Source organism: Zophobas morio, unplaced genomic scaffold, assembly GCF_036711695.1.
Source record: "Zophobas morio isolate AGI-343-1 ecotype UQ-CSIRO unplaced genomic scaffold, CSIRO_AGI_Zmor_V1 ptg000024l, whole genome shotgun sequence".
In the NCBI taxonomy this organism is placed as follows: Eukaryota; Metazoa; Arthropoda; class Insecta; order Coleoptera; family Tenebrionidae; genus Zophobas; species Zophobas morio.
Window position 1 is genome coordinate 19,945,659 of NW_026972129.1, and position 15,438 is coordinate 19,961,096.

General features: G+C 33.2%; 1 protein-coding gene and 1 pseudogene across 4 annotated transcripts in view; one reads left to right on the forward strand and one right to left on the reverse strand.

The window, feature by feature from the left end:
• Nucleotides 1-15,438, forward strand: part of LOC135134978 (irregular chiasm C-roughest protein-like) — a 198,854-nt gene that overhangs the window by 1,815 nt on the left and 181,601 nt on the right. The window lies entirely within an intron of this gene.
• LOC135135509 (glutathione S-transferase-like) lies at nucleotides 3,061-3,880 on the reverse strand (annotated as a pseudogene).

Here is a 15,438-nt window from a genome sequence, read left to right on the forward strand (position 1 = left end):
TTATCATACTGTATAGTTGCCTAAAAAACGTTGTGTGTACCTCGGTCAAAGAGAACTTTTTCGGTCTCGTCTGATTTGTAGGACTCGGCAACGCCTCGACCTCAAACTTCAGATCGGCCGAAAAAGTTTTCTTTCTTTTTACAGCCCGAGCGTAAGCTAAGGAAGTATAGTAATCGAGTCTATCGGCCAAATTGCCATTTTTCTCGACGTGTCGTGACTTTTAAAGTACGGAAAAAGTGGTCTCCCGTTTCCGTCTCTCTTTGCACAATCTGTCTGTCTGTCTGTCTGTCTGATGTCTGTAATCTGGGATGTCATAAAATAAGATATTTCTGTACTTGTGGTGTGTGAATTCGGGTCGAATTTTCACACTTAACATCCAGATTTTTGGAAAAAAATTAAAAACTGTATAACAATATTTTGCAGTTTAACTTTCAAACTGCAAAACCGAATGCTCAGCACTGTTGTAAATATGTTAAGGTCATCGTGATCATGGTAAGTCGTTAAGCAAAATTTATTCATTTTTCCCCTCTTAAAAATTGATGACGTCATCCCAAAATTTTGTCGAATAAATCCTCTCTGAAATATGCAAAATATTATGACTGCATATTTGTGGTTTAATAGCGCACTCATAGAATTACTTATACAACAAGAATCAATTTATTTTATTGATTAAATCAGGAACTCCACAACCGAATGCTTTGAAATCTTGCAGATGCCTTAAACTTATCGTGAACGATAAAAATTGATGACGTCATCTCAAAATTTTGCCGAATAAATTCCATCCAAAATGTACAAAATGTGATAAGTCTATGTTCGTGGTTTATCATTGCATTAAAAGTTTTTAAAACTTTTATACACGGTGACTCATAAAAATTAATGAATTAGTCAATTTATTTTACTGAAATCCAAAATTTGGGAATACAATACTGTTATCATTGTTCAGTGTTCTGGGAACTCCTGGTGTTTTGTTTCTGAAAAAATTTGAAAAAATCCGGAGACTATAGCGTTTTGTTTTTGAAAGGGTTTGAAAGAAACTTAACGGCGCCTACTTTTTTTTTATTGTGAAAAACTCTTAGAGGTCCCTTATGTTTTGCTTTTAAATGAATTTTTTCTACCGCCCACGTTTTTTGGTTTTCTAATAGAGCTATTAACGCACGCAAATGACGTCACAGCAGTTCGTTAATAGCGGAAAGGCGTTCTTTAATAGATCTGGTGTAATTTAGATCGGTAAGATTGGTAGCCATGACGAGAAATGTCAGGTGAATGTCAGTGGCAAATGTAAACTTAAAATTTCCCATGTTTCCGGACGCGTAACTTCTTCGCAAGACATTTTAACCAATTTTATATTACAAAAACTCGAATTGATTCGAATTACAGTTGTTTTTGTGAAAATTCGAACCTCAAATATTTCGTGGTTAGTGTCAGACCAACCCATCACCAACCACGACAAAATTCCCCAGATTAAAAAAAAATGCAAATTTCAATTAAATTTTGGGAAAAAACGTGTGCGGTAGAAAAAATTGTATAAATAACTCGTTCATAAGGCCATTGAGGCACTCATCCTTTATATAACTCGCGGCTTCGCCGCTCGTTCTCTAAACTTGGATTCGTGCCTCAATATTTGCCTTATGAAACTCGTTCTTTAATATACTATTAAAGAAGCTTGAACTTCCGTTCCCCTGAAGTAAAGTCCAACGAATTTCGCTTCTTTGAAAAATGATAAAATCTGACTGCATAGGGAAAAATCGAGGCAGATTCATTAACGACAAGTATACGAGTATGTTATTTTATAAAATTTATGTAGCATTGAGATACAGTAAAGGCAGTTTTTTCGACGCAAATTGCTTTTGCTATCTCTCATTTCTGACCAAAAAAGTTTGTCAGTTTTGCTTCGATTTGAGACATTTCTACAATTATTGGATTATTTTAAGAGTTTTTGTCTTTGAATGAGTTAGATTTTTATTTATTGGTCCATCTGAAAATATTTGTGTACACTTTTCCAGAGAAAAATGAAGAAGATTTTGACACATTGGATATTCGACGTGATGCAATAAAATAAGAAACACCTCGTATTTTGAAAAAATTTTGACTCACTGAGAAGAAAATCTTCACATAAGCACGAATTAATAACGTATTGTTTTTTTTTTTTTTGAAAATGTTTATCGTCCTATATCAGTGGTGGCGTAAAGGTGGGGCGGTGGGGGTGGTGCGCCCCGGGTAACAAGCACCAATGACAACGACAATTCACTCCCACAGCCACAGAATACTTACAGAAGAATCACTCTGCAACAACATACAAAAAAAAATCGGTACGGCAGGCAAACAGACGGAAAGGAAAGACCGAGAAGGTCGAGAAAATGTAAATGTAGAGAGTCGGCCTACGGACTTCATTACAATACTTCCTAATATTTTGCTTTTTTTTTCTTAATATACATAACCATCTTTTCATAATAAAAAACTGAAAATATGGTTAAAATGGTTTGCAAGGAAATATGGGGTTTGGAATTATGGAGCGGAGCCTATTTGGAAAACGATATTTTCCTTACACAAATTTTCCATTTTAAACACGTTTTAAATTTCATGTTCTGAAAAGAAGTCTACATTATATTAAAATAAAAGACTAAATCTAAAAACACCCACCCGCCCTATCTCAGTTGTGATGATTTTTTTCATTCGGCTTGGATAGATTCATCCTTGGAAAAAATGAAAATAGACGATGTTGTTCGGAAATTCTTCCCGGAATTCATCGCAAGCCGCTCGAATCGAGTACTCCCACACACCGTTTTCTGTAAAAATTTTGTAACAAGATATTGAGTCATTGAGGGATTTTTTTTGACCAAAAATTACAGTAATCGACATTCGAGACTACCAGAAAAATTTAGTTTCTTTCGTAGAAACAGTGCCATTTGAAAATGTACTTTGTGCTGTAATCACTGAGATAAATGTTTCAAGGTAACGATTAAAAGCTGATAATATTGTGTATTTGTTAATTGTTTATCAATTAGCAAAATTTTTATTTTATATGTTATTGTGTAACATAGGTACTCGATATCACAACATTTCAGTTACTATTAAAGCAGTTTATTAAACTGTAATTTGCAAATACTTTCAAAAATCAGTCTTGGGTCGAACTTCAATCCATTTTTTGATAGCCGGCAAAGCATTTACTTTTTCCCTCACTGATTTCATATTTGGATAACTAGCTAAAATATCTTCTCCAATGACTAGATCAAACGCCGGAGAAACCGCAGCAAAGTAAAAGTCAGCCCACGTCAACTACAAAGAAAAACAGACCTAATTAAAAATTTTCGATGTTTTTTATAATCTTACCCGACCCAGCGCGAAATAACCTTTATTTTTTTTAACTATGGCTTCTAGACGCGGTAAATAGAAAGCAATCGTGTCCTTCTTCGCTGCTTCAATAAGAACTTTCTTCTTTGCTTCATCTTTTTCTGCAAATATTGGCGATAATTCTACAAACAGAATTAATTACACTTCCAATAAAAATTCAAAATGTTTTTACTTGATTTCATGTCGTTGAGTGTATCTACAACTGCATCAATTTCCAAATTCTCCCACTCATTCTCGCCTGCAAGTTTGAGTTTTCTGCCCAAATATCGAGCGATGGAAATACTTTGACCTACTACTTTTCCATTGTGTTCCAAAATGGGGAGAACACCGAATGGTGTGCCTATTAAATATTTCAAAATTAGTGTCTTGGAAATTTAAAAAAATCGACTTACTGTCTTTAAGTGGAGGCCAGTTTTCGTGTTTGATTCTAACGTCTTCAAATTCTATTTCGCCATATTTGAAAAGGTAACGAATCGTTTCAGCTAGACCTCGAATATCAAAGTAAGTGGAGAGTATACTGTGGAGCCATTTGAAAAAATTAGAATATGGAAGGTGTTCACGATAAAGCTTCAAAAGCAACTGTCGTAGCATTGCTGTGCATTATTTATATACACATATTTGTTATGTGTTAAGAGTATTTACGTAGTGATATCTTTTTATCGAGTAATAAGGTAGCTGCAGAGTTGCATTAGTGACGAATCATACCCAAACGGCTTGATATTTTCATTTTTTTTTTAAAAACTCTCGAAGCAGCGTTTTCGAACCATTTGAGTCTACGAGAGTACAATCAAGTTGCGCAGGAATTATTTTGTATATAATCGCTGTGTAATAATCAGTCGTGTAATTCGAGTTATTAAGAAATAAATTGTTGAGTTTAACCCACGCCAGTTTTTAAATCACCCGTTCATGGTAACAATATAATGTTTATTGCTTTTTAAAAAGTTTATAATTTCAAAATTTAAATTATTAGTGATGATTTAAGTAAGATTGTTAAAGTATAGGTAAAGAAGCATATATTCTGATGAGTTCATCAAGATTTTAGCAAGGACACGTATGTCAATTTGATGCAATGGTGCAATGCAATACCATTAATAGTATTAATATATACGCTTACATTTATTTAGTTCAGCACAAATACATTTCAATGATTAGTTTTTGGTCGAATTTCGTTCCATTTTTCAATAGACGGTAGGGCATTTACTTTTTCTCTCACTCCTTTCAGATTTGGATAACTAGCTAACACATCTTCTCCAGTAACCACATCGAACACCCGAGAAAGAGTAGTAAAATAGAAATCACCCCAGGTCCGCTATACACAAAAACATATTCATGCTTCAAAAATTTTGACAATTTTTGAAATCTTACCCTTCCCAATAGTAGGTAACCTTTATTTTTTTGGATTTCGGCCTCTAAACGGGGCAAATAAAAGCCAAACGTGTCTTTTTTCACTGCTTCAATAAGAGGTTTTTTTTGCGTTGTCTTTTTCCAGAAATACCGCAATTATTTCTACAAACAGAATTTAGAACATGACCAATTAAACACCAAATTGTTTTACTCTGTCTCATGTCGTTGATTCTATCTACAATTGCATCAATTTCGAAATTCTCCGAATCATTGTCTCCGACAAGTTTGACTTTTTTGGCCAAGTACCGAGCGATGGCAACACTTTGATCCACCACTTTTCCATTGTGATGATTTTTTTTATTTTTAGAAACTTAACACGTTTAAAATGGTAAATTTATGTAAGAAAATATGGATTTTGCAATTAAGCCCCTAGGTCTGCCAAATATAAAATCTTCATTACTATTTAGATCAGGGCAGTTATGAGTGGAGCTTAATCTTTGGCTTTAATTTTTTCTTAATATACATGGCATCCTTTGAATAACACGATACTCAAAAAAATGTCATACATGGTAATTTTTTGCAGAGAGAGAGAAATAATCAAAATTTTGCATTTAAATTCCGCTCCTTTGGCTCACGACGATTATAAAAAAATCATCACAATTGAGATAGGGCGGGTGGGCGGGGCTTATATTTTGCCTTTTTTTTTTAATTGACCTACTTGTCTTTTCATAACAAGAAACTTAAAAGATGGTTAAAATGGTGAATTCTTGTAGGCAAATATCGATCTTGCAATTAAGCCCCGCCCGTCGATCTGACAACGAATGAAAAATTCAGTACAATTGAGAATTGAGATCGGAGCGGGTATGGGTGGGGCCAAATATTCGGCTTTATTTTTTTTTAATATAATACATAGTATTCTTTGAACAACACATGTTTTTAATTTTTCTCAGAGAAATAAGGATTTTGCAATTAAGCTCCGTCCCCTTGGCTCACGAGGAATAAAAAAAATCATCACAATTAAGATAGGGCGGGTGGGCGGGGCTACATTTTGCTTTTTTTTCTTAGTATGTGTAGACTTATTTGGACAACAAGAAACTTAAAACATGTCTAAAATGGTACATTTTTTATTAATCAACTTAAATCCTCCACTTTTCATCTACAACCTCTTTAAATACGGCAAAAGTTGAACATACGGCATAAACATTGAAGTGAAAATTATCAGCTCCAAAAGCAACGTTAACGGGAACAGCAATTGCAACGGTAAGTTTAGAAATCCCACTGCTAACGGGATCAAAAAAAGATGTTCATGGAATAGTTCCAAACCTGACAAAAATCTAGGATGAAGTTTGGAAATGAGGCGCCACTTGGAAACTGTCAGCATTTCTTCCCAAGAAACGATTCAGTGGACTACATTGGAGCTTTTCAGATTTATCATAAAATGGGGCTATTCTGAGTGTCTTTCGAGTCTAGCGCTTTGTCTAATTTTTTTTTAACCATCTATTTCGGGGGCTTCGTGTGAAAGAAGCTTTTCAAAATCGAAATTGATAAAATCGGTCCACAATGAGCTAAGCGCGACTAAACAATCTTTCCATTTTATCAATTGAAAAAGAGAGGATAAATTTTGATAACTTCATAGAATATTTTATCAAAATAAAGACCCATAAGCACGTTATTATATGTGGGGGTGCTCACTGCCCTGTATCTAAACAACAAAAATAATCTAGGACCCAAGGAATATATCCCTGAATTTTTGCCGCATGTTTCGTAAACACCATACACTCTCAGGCAATGGAATAGTATGGTTAACAGTAATTAAATGGACACTATAATACTAATTTGCCAAATACGAAAAAAATACATCAAACAAGTGTAAAAATACCATATCCTGGTATTACCCTAACTAAAAACCTCAGTTTAAGATCAATAACTCTTACAACTGGAATGTTTCCTTTTTTCTTGCAGATATTAACTCTTATTAAAAAAAAAGTTAGTTTCGCCAGAGGGATTTCGTATTTTGCAGATACGGCATTACACTCCAGAGATTAGAAATGTAAATTATCCAGATTACACGAGTCATGACCAAACATTTGTAAAACGCCATGTGATTAAATTAAAAATGCAGTAGTTTAAAGATGATCCCTTCCACCACAGCGAGCAAATCATATTACTGTGAGTCAAGGTACCCTTAATGCTGAACTCAGTACGTAAAAGATTTATTTTAATACTGAATGTTTTAACAGATCTATTTCGAATAGTAAATTATTTTGGACTTATTCCTCAACATTTACATTATAATACTGCAAGATTGTTAAATAAAATATGCATAGCTGCTATGAAATATTCATATAAAAAAAATGTCGGGCGCGAAGTGATCGGAACCACTGTATTTTTGGTGACAGTGTAAAAATTCATTTAATAAATGTATTTAGAATACGAAAATGCTGTTTTCTGGTAGAAAATTAAAAAAAAAAAAAAAAACAAAAATATTGAGATTACAGTAATCTATATTATAAATATCACGAACTGTTTCGAAAACTTGTCTGACCTATTCCAAGAATTTAACATGTAGTTATAGGCAACAATAATTCATGCTAGAAGCTGAAAGTCTAAAATAATAATCTGATAAGAAAGTTACATGCTTGTGTAAGCTCATAGTTGAAAAGTTACTTAATGAAACTTTCATTCACGACAAACTGAAAGTTTCTAAACAAATCTTGTTTCTAGGTTTTTATTTCAGCTTAGCTGCATTTAACATTAAAATAAATGACATTTGATGTAAGCTCTTCGTGAAACATGATTCTACAAAACAGACAGAAACTAGAAGTTTTAAATTACGTCACCTTTCTGTTCTTTCTGTGCGTCTATGAATCAGTGACTTATGTTACAAAGCGCTATAGATTTACACATAGATTCTCTATTTTTTGTGACTTGGGCAGCTAATTTTGTCCGAAGACAAAACATCCATTTATTTTCACACTGCAGCAAATGTAATTCTGTCTCATCTAATAAATTTTGTGCTCAAAGCGGCTGGTATGAAAATGATAGTGAATATTTCAGTGCATCCAAGATTAAAATAGTTTGTATTTTCTCACCCACACCCGAGCTTAAAACCTCGGTCGTCGTCCCGCAAATCCTTTATATGTCTAAAACAAGCGCCGATTTCATCGACAAAATATTCCGCATGTGAATATCAAAAGAAATATTTTTATACAATATCAAAATAAATTATGTGATGGTTCGATATTGATCCCCGCTTTGCCGTTACCTCCTTTTGTCAAATAATAGTCTAAGGTTGAGTGCTATTGATTCTTTTCAGTCACGGATATTGCTATAGCGATCTCCTTTCATATCTCTGTGACTCGCAAACTGAACACCGACGAAATTAAGCTTGAGCGTATTTTATTTGGAAACAAAAACGGCCTTATATGAATTTAATTTTTGCGTTGCATGTGGCGACGTTATTTAGATTGTCAGCGATGCACCGTTAATTAAAAATATGCAAAACTGTCCAGAACGTTTTAAACATACAGAATTCTATATTTCCGCCGGCAACATAAATTTTCTTTGTGAAATCGGAGGACGTTGTTAATCACCTCTGACATAAATCCCCGAAGAGAAAACCGTATTTATTTTATTCATCGTATAATATTTGCATGGAAAATACGGAACTGAACGGAGAAACAAAACATGAAACAAACAGATCTCGACATATTTTAACATTGCGAACCTTACGACAACGGATGGTCGACTCTAACTAACTTCACTTACAACAAAATAATGCGAGTAATGTCATTACTTATTCAATTATTCGTCTTTATGCATATATATAGTATGTCGAACTGAATATACATTACGTATTACGTTAATGTGATGCGTTAGCTACCTACAGCACGAAATCTTGTAAATCTGCCGCAGATGCATAAAACCAATTTGTCGATTTTCGCCAAAGATCTTACATTCGTGATACCATCACGTCATAAATTTTACTCGGATTTTGTGTTTCACGCAGATATCCAAGATTCGTTAATAATTCAAAGTGACAATTTGGTAATGACATCAGCTCTTGTAATAATAATATAACTGCGTTTAAGAATATTTAATGTACACAAAAAATTAGAATGTTTACTGCGTCACTAACAGTTCCATGCTTCTCAGAAACTATGCACAGAGGAATTTTTAAATAATCTGAAACATGCCTTATGTCTAAGTTAAAAATAAGCTACACAAAGGGATCCACAAGTAACAGAGATCTAAAGACATAACAGAATTAATGTGGATAATAATATCAGCAATAATTCTGTTTTATTGCATAATAAACTTATTTATTTGCTGAGATACATTTCTTTTTGTATTTAACCTTATCATGCTTACAATTCTGTATATTCGAGGACCCTTTCGATTTGTGTAGATGGAGCAGACAGAGTCACTTGTAAATCGAAATAAAAAAATTTTGGTAAATAGTTGACTTCCAGAGTAACAATAAAACGGCTAAAAATATTCTTGTGTCTTGTTATTCACCTCCAGGTAAAAGTGTTCGTTTTGTATCAAAAACAAAGTGAAATTCTTATTATATCCAAGTTTATGTTTGGCTTTCTCTGTTTTATCACAATTTTATAAACAACATGTCCCAAATGTGCGGAATAAATTTGAAACTAAGTTAAAAGGTATTCGACAAGTCAAGCAAATTGTCAATATTTTTTGTGATCAAAAAAAGCAAATTTGTATTATTTCAGAATGTATGCATTTTTCCTAAAATTGGGTTTTAATATGCGTATGTTGTTAAATAATTTTATTAGTAACGTAATTAAATCTACTGTAAATTTAAACTAACAAGGTATCAAATATTAAATTAACAGACCCATATTTCAAACTAAAAATTTAATTTCCTAGCTAACATTAATGTTTACGGAGTTTTTGAACGCTATTGATTTTTTTCTGTTTAATTAAATCTATTCAGCTAAACAAATCCACACCTATGTTATCCTCGGAAAAAACAATGTCTTCCATGTGTTCAATACTGTTAAAACGAATAAGACTGAGATCAGTCCCTTGCAGCACGCCATAGGGATTTTCAAAGGAAAACAAAGAAGAATTTTTGAATCAAATTCAATAATAAAAAAAACTATATCTACTAAACGTACTATAATCATTTATATTTAATTCCTCATTAGAAATAATGTTTTCTTTAAGTCATTAAACTCACTTCTTACTGGATTGTTGAGTTCAAGCTCTGTCTTGGTTAAATCCGTTCGAAAGCGGTATTTACAATCAGAGCCACTTTTATTTCAAAGAATATCTTTAACAATGACCTCGTTAGTATAAGTAGTTTTTAAAGGATCAACGGCGTCAGGTTAATAATTTCCCTAGAACGGAGAAATAAACCTAAAGGAGATAGAGTGAATGGGACCTACCGAAGATCGTCTTTAATCTTTTAAGAAACCAAAGACGTAGCAAGTTCTGAGATATTAAATATCGTAGGCTGTTTAATTTCCGACATAATTAAGACCATTTAATGTAACTGTGGAGAAAGGTCAAGGATCATCCTGGAAAAGAATAATTTAAAAGAAGGAACGTGGGCTTAAAGTTCCAAAAAATTCCACCAATTTTTAAAATTCCGGTCAATGCTAACTAATCCTTCTACGAAATGAATTTCACTAATGCAAAATTATTTCAAATTCAGTAAATATTTATAGTAATAATTTATACAAAGAGCATATTTCAAACAGTAGAATCCCATTAGTAATCTTAAAATAGTTCGTGCGGGCTTCAAAAGTTTTCAGTAAGTCCATGTAAATTATAGTGCGAGAAAAGCAGTTTCAGTAATTCCAAAAATTATATTAATTAAAGAAATATTTCAGGGGGTAATGATGTCAAGCCTAGAGGGAAATTCAGTGAAGGGAATTTCAAGTAATTCCAAAAAATGCCAATAGTTCCGAGGAATTCCTGAGAGAATGTCAAACAATTACAGTAATTCTGAAAAGATTTCGGTCATCATATTGTAACAAACCAGTTTTAAAAAAATCTTCAAAATTCAGATAACCTGTGTTAATCAGTGGCGAAAACTAAATCCCTAAATTATGAATTTCTAGTTAAAAAGAATTCTCCATACATTCACACAAACTGCAAAAGTTTTTTTTTTCTGAGGTGTGCTCACCTCACTTTTCCTAAATTTTAATTAAAAAAGAAAAATTAGAAACCCGCTTTAAAAAACTGTAATAAAGTCGTATGACTAGATTCATGATTGTTCGAGCGGAAATTTTCTAGAGCTGCTAGTAGCGGTGATACACCAAAGCGCAAGGAAGGAAAATTTTTACTTTGTAGGTGTTATTAATAAATTGTCAGAAAAAAAATGTAATTTGAACGTTATCTTTTCCAGATGTTTTATTCCCGATTTTTGTTAACTTTATTTATTTCTATTGAATTGAATTTTTTTTGGAAAACGTTTAGTTTTATCATTAACAGTGATATTTTGGTTTCAGTGAAAAATAGGGGTTGTAAAAATCAAATCCAAATTTCATATACTTTTAAATGAAGTAACATTTTGACCTTTCAGACCCCGGCCTAAATTTTTACCACGCTGGTTCAGCAGGTCTCAATCCGCCTCTGATTATGGGACTCCAATTTTCTTTCAAATTACATAGTCCAAAAACAAAGCACTTGTAATTCTCGAAATTGTTTCTAATTACTTTAAAAACATGAAAAAAGATCTCTGAAATTTTTTCAAACTACTTCATAAACAAAACGCAAGATGCCCCCGAGATTCTTGCAAACGAGGTCACAAAAACAAAAAAATGGATATACGAAATTCTTTAAAACTACTTCAAAAACAAAACACAAAGGCTCCACAGGATTCTCTCAAATTACTTCAAAAACAAGGTAAGCGATTCCCAAGATTTTTTCAATCTCCTTTTGCAACAAAACGCAGGGGTTCCCCGAAATTCTTTCAAACTACTTGAACGACATGAGGAGTCGCATACTTCAAAAACAAAACAAAACACTTCCCCGAGGATCTTTCAACCTACTTAAAAACCAGGCACAAGGCGTTCCCAAGATTCTTTCAAACTACTTCAAAAACAACTCAAGGATCTTCGAAATTCTTTCAAACTACTTCAAAAACAAGACACAAGGGATCCCCGATATTCATTTAAATGACTTCAACAACAACTCAAGGGATCCCAGGATTCCTTCAAATTACTTAAAAAATAAAACAAAAGGGATCGCCGAGATCCCTCAAACTGCTTCAAAAGCCTGACACAAGGAGGGATCCCCGAGAGTCTTTTAAACTACTTCAAAAACAAAATACAAGTGTCCCCGAAATTGTTCCAAACTGTTTCAAAAACCAGGCACAAGGGGTCCCGCAGTTTCTTTCGAATTACTTCAAAAACAAGACGGAGAATTTCCAATATTCTTTCAAATTACTTTCAAAAATAAGACAAGGAATTCCCACGATATTTTCAAAACTACGTCAAAAACAAAACAAAAGGGATCCTTGAGATCCTTCAAATTACTTCATAAAAACCAGGCACAATGGGTCTCGGATTTTTTCCAAACTACTTCAAAAACAAAACATAAGTGGTAATAGACTTTTTCAGATTATTTCAAAAACACGATAAATGGTCCCAGGATTCTTTCAAACTACATACTTCAAAAACAAACAAAAATGTTCCCCGAGATTCTTTCAAACTACTTAAAAACCAGACACAAGTGGTTCAACAGATTCTTTCAAATTACTTCAAAAACAAAGCAAAAAGGGTTCCCGAGATTCTTTCAACCTACTTCAAAAACAAAATACAAGTGTCTCCGAAATTGTTTCAAACTGTTTCAAAAACCAAGCACAAGGGATCTCGGAGATTCTTTCGAATTACTTCAAAAACAAAACAAGGGTTTTCCAAGTTTTTTTCAAATTACTTCAAAAATAAGACAAGAGATCCCCACCATGCTTTCAAAACTACTTCAAAAATAAAACAAAAGAGATCCCCGAAATCCTTCAAATTACTTCAAAAACCAGGCAGAATTGGTCTCCAAGATTCTTTCAAACTACCTCAAAAATAAAACAAAAATGGTCCCCGAGACTCTTTCAAGTATTTCATAAACAAAACAACTGGTCCCAAGATTCTTTCAAACTACATACTTCAAAAACAAAAACAAAAAATGGTTCCCGGAGATTCTTTCAAACTACTTGACAACCCGGCACAAGGGATTCCCAACGTTCTTTCAAATTTCTTCAAAAATAAGACAAGAGATCCCCACCATGGGTTCAAAACTACTTCAAAAATAAAAACAAAGGGAATCCCCGAATTCCTTCAAATTACTTCAAAAACCAGGCACAATTGATCTTCGAGATTCTTTCAAACTACCTCAAAAATAAAACAAAAATGGTCCCCGAGACTCTTTCAAATATTTCATAAACAAGACAAGTGGTCCCAAGATTATTTCAAACTACTTGAAAACCCGGTAAAAGAAATTCCCAACGTTCTTTCAACCTACTTCAAATAGAAAACAAAAGATGTCTCCGAAAGAGAGAGAGAGAGGAAAATCGGTCTTTTTTCGAAGGCGCCTATAGCCATAAGGAAAATTTAGGGCTTTCAGGCGCTGGTCTAAATTTTTCCTGCCTTGGCTTAGCACGTCTCAAGTAATCTCCGAAACTACTGGACAGATTGTTGTGTTCTTTTCATTCTCAGCAAAGATATCGTTGCAAAGTGTTGACGTCTTAAAATTTTGCGAAATAAATCATACTTAACACCTACAAAGTAATATGATTTATTTACCTACGATTTATTAATATAACGAGTGATGAAAAAGTTTTTAGATTAGAGTTGGGCATGGAAATATTTGTCATGTCTTTGATTAAAATGCAAATGTCAAAAATCCAAATTATTGAAAAACAAATGAGGTTATGCATGACACTTGCTTTAATCAAAGACATGACAAATATTTCCATAGCCAACTCTAATCTAAAAACGTTTTGATCACATTACATTATTAACCTCATCTCAGTTTTTAGTCAGTTTTTAGAAAAAAAAATGTATAAATTAATTGGTCTTACATTTTGACACACTTTAAAGTTATCGTTAACATGATACATCGCTAATCAGAATTCATCCTCCCTTCTACTCACTCGATGACGTTAGCATCTCAAAATTTGGCTAATATGTCCACTGACATCTACAGGCTGACATGACAAACAACATTTGATATTCAAATTGTACAATTTATCTTTAAATTTACGAAATAAACTGTTTTCAAATTCTACCATGAAATCAGCTAACGTTCATTAATGATTACAGAATAAAAACTAAAATGTACCTCAAAATGCAACGTTATTTCTCCATAGAATTTTTTATCGAGAATGTCAAAACTCAGTAAGAAAACATTGAATCTTCTTAATTTTTAAAATTTGAAGTTTAATTTTTCCAGAACCCAGGACTATTTTTGTTTCTATAAATCTAGTGTATTATAAATATTGATATATTTATCTCCATTAAAATTCTGACAACGTCATCCGAAAGAGAGAAAAAGCAGGATATAAACAGCCTTGGATATTTTTTAATGTATTTATTTTATCATCCAATAATTTTTCAAAAATATTCTTACGTGAGGTATGAAACTTTTTATAGCCCCCATTAAACAGCTGAATATTTTATCAAAAATCATAAAAAAAAATATTAGTTGACATTAAAAAGCGACATATAAATGTGTATTTTAAGAAATAAGATCGGACTGCTTCGCGTGATCCACATTCCATGTATACCATATAAAAGTCTTCGTTTACTAAACACCCAACCTGCAATACATGCACATAAACCAACCCTCTACACAAAATAATTTAATAATACCTGCAAAAATTTCTCGGGCCACCAAAAGCACTGCATTATTTCTCAGATCGATAAACTGGTACTTTCTACGTGTCGTGCGGTGCAAGAAGATGGTGTACAACTAATATCAAGCACATTTATATCAATAAATGTCTTTACAGTGCACAAATTGGTTCCGTGAATCACTTGTGAATTTGATATAAAGTTTAAGTGGCATTTCAATATCCGTGTTCACAAGTCAGTGCTACGGAATTACACGACACGTGCTAGAAATGGTGAGGGTTGACAGCTTCAATGCGTCCATTGGGACCGGACCGACTGGGTCATGCCCTTACACTTGTCCCCGCCATAAGGACCTACTTACATTTTTAAACACACTTTTGTTTATGCTCGGTTTAAAGCTAACAAGATTTTTACAAAAAGAGTTAAGTTTTCTCTTTCTGGTCAATTTTTAACTTCCCCGACTGGGAATAAGTCACTGAATTGAAAATTTTCTGTCTGGGTAGTTTTTCACGTGTGCGAGGAGAGGGAAATAAAGTTTAGAAATTCGAACATATTTATATATTTTACGGAATATTAATCATGTTTCGAGAATAATTTATCTCGTTATCACTTTCGTTGCGAAAAACTGTTTAGAAGTACAATATTTCCCCGTAGAAAGCCTAAGCCCTATTTAGGAATTTTAACAAAATCCTCCTCCCGGCTGAGCGAATCCGCCCCAATTGCTTATCCGGCTGATGGGAAATAAAAAGATTAAAATATTCTGCTGTACAATACGGAATTGTCCCGTTTTAAGTTGCTGGTTGGTGAATTAAGAACTGGGAGAGAATTTACTGCATGCAATTTTAAGCACTTTTAAAGGATAATTAATTCCTCGACAATAGAAGCATTCTTTTGCAACAGAACGATATTATCTGCAATTTAAATT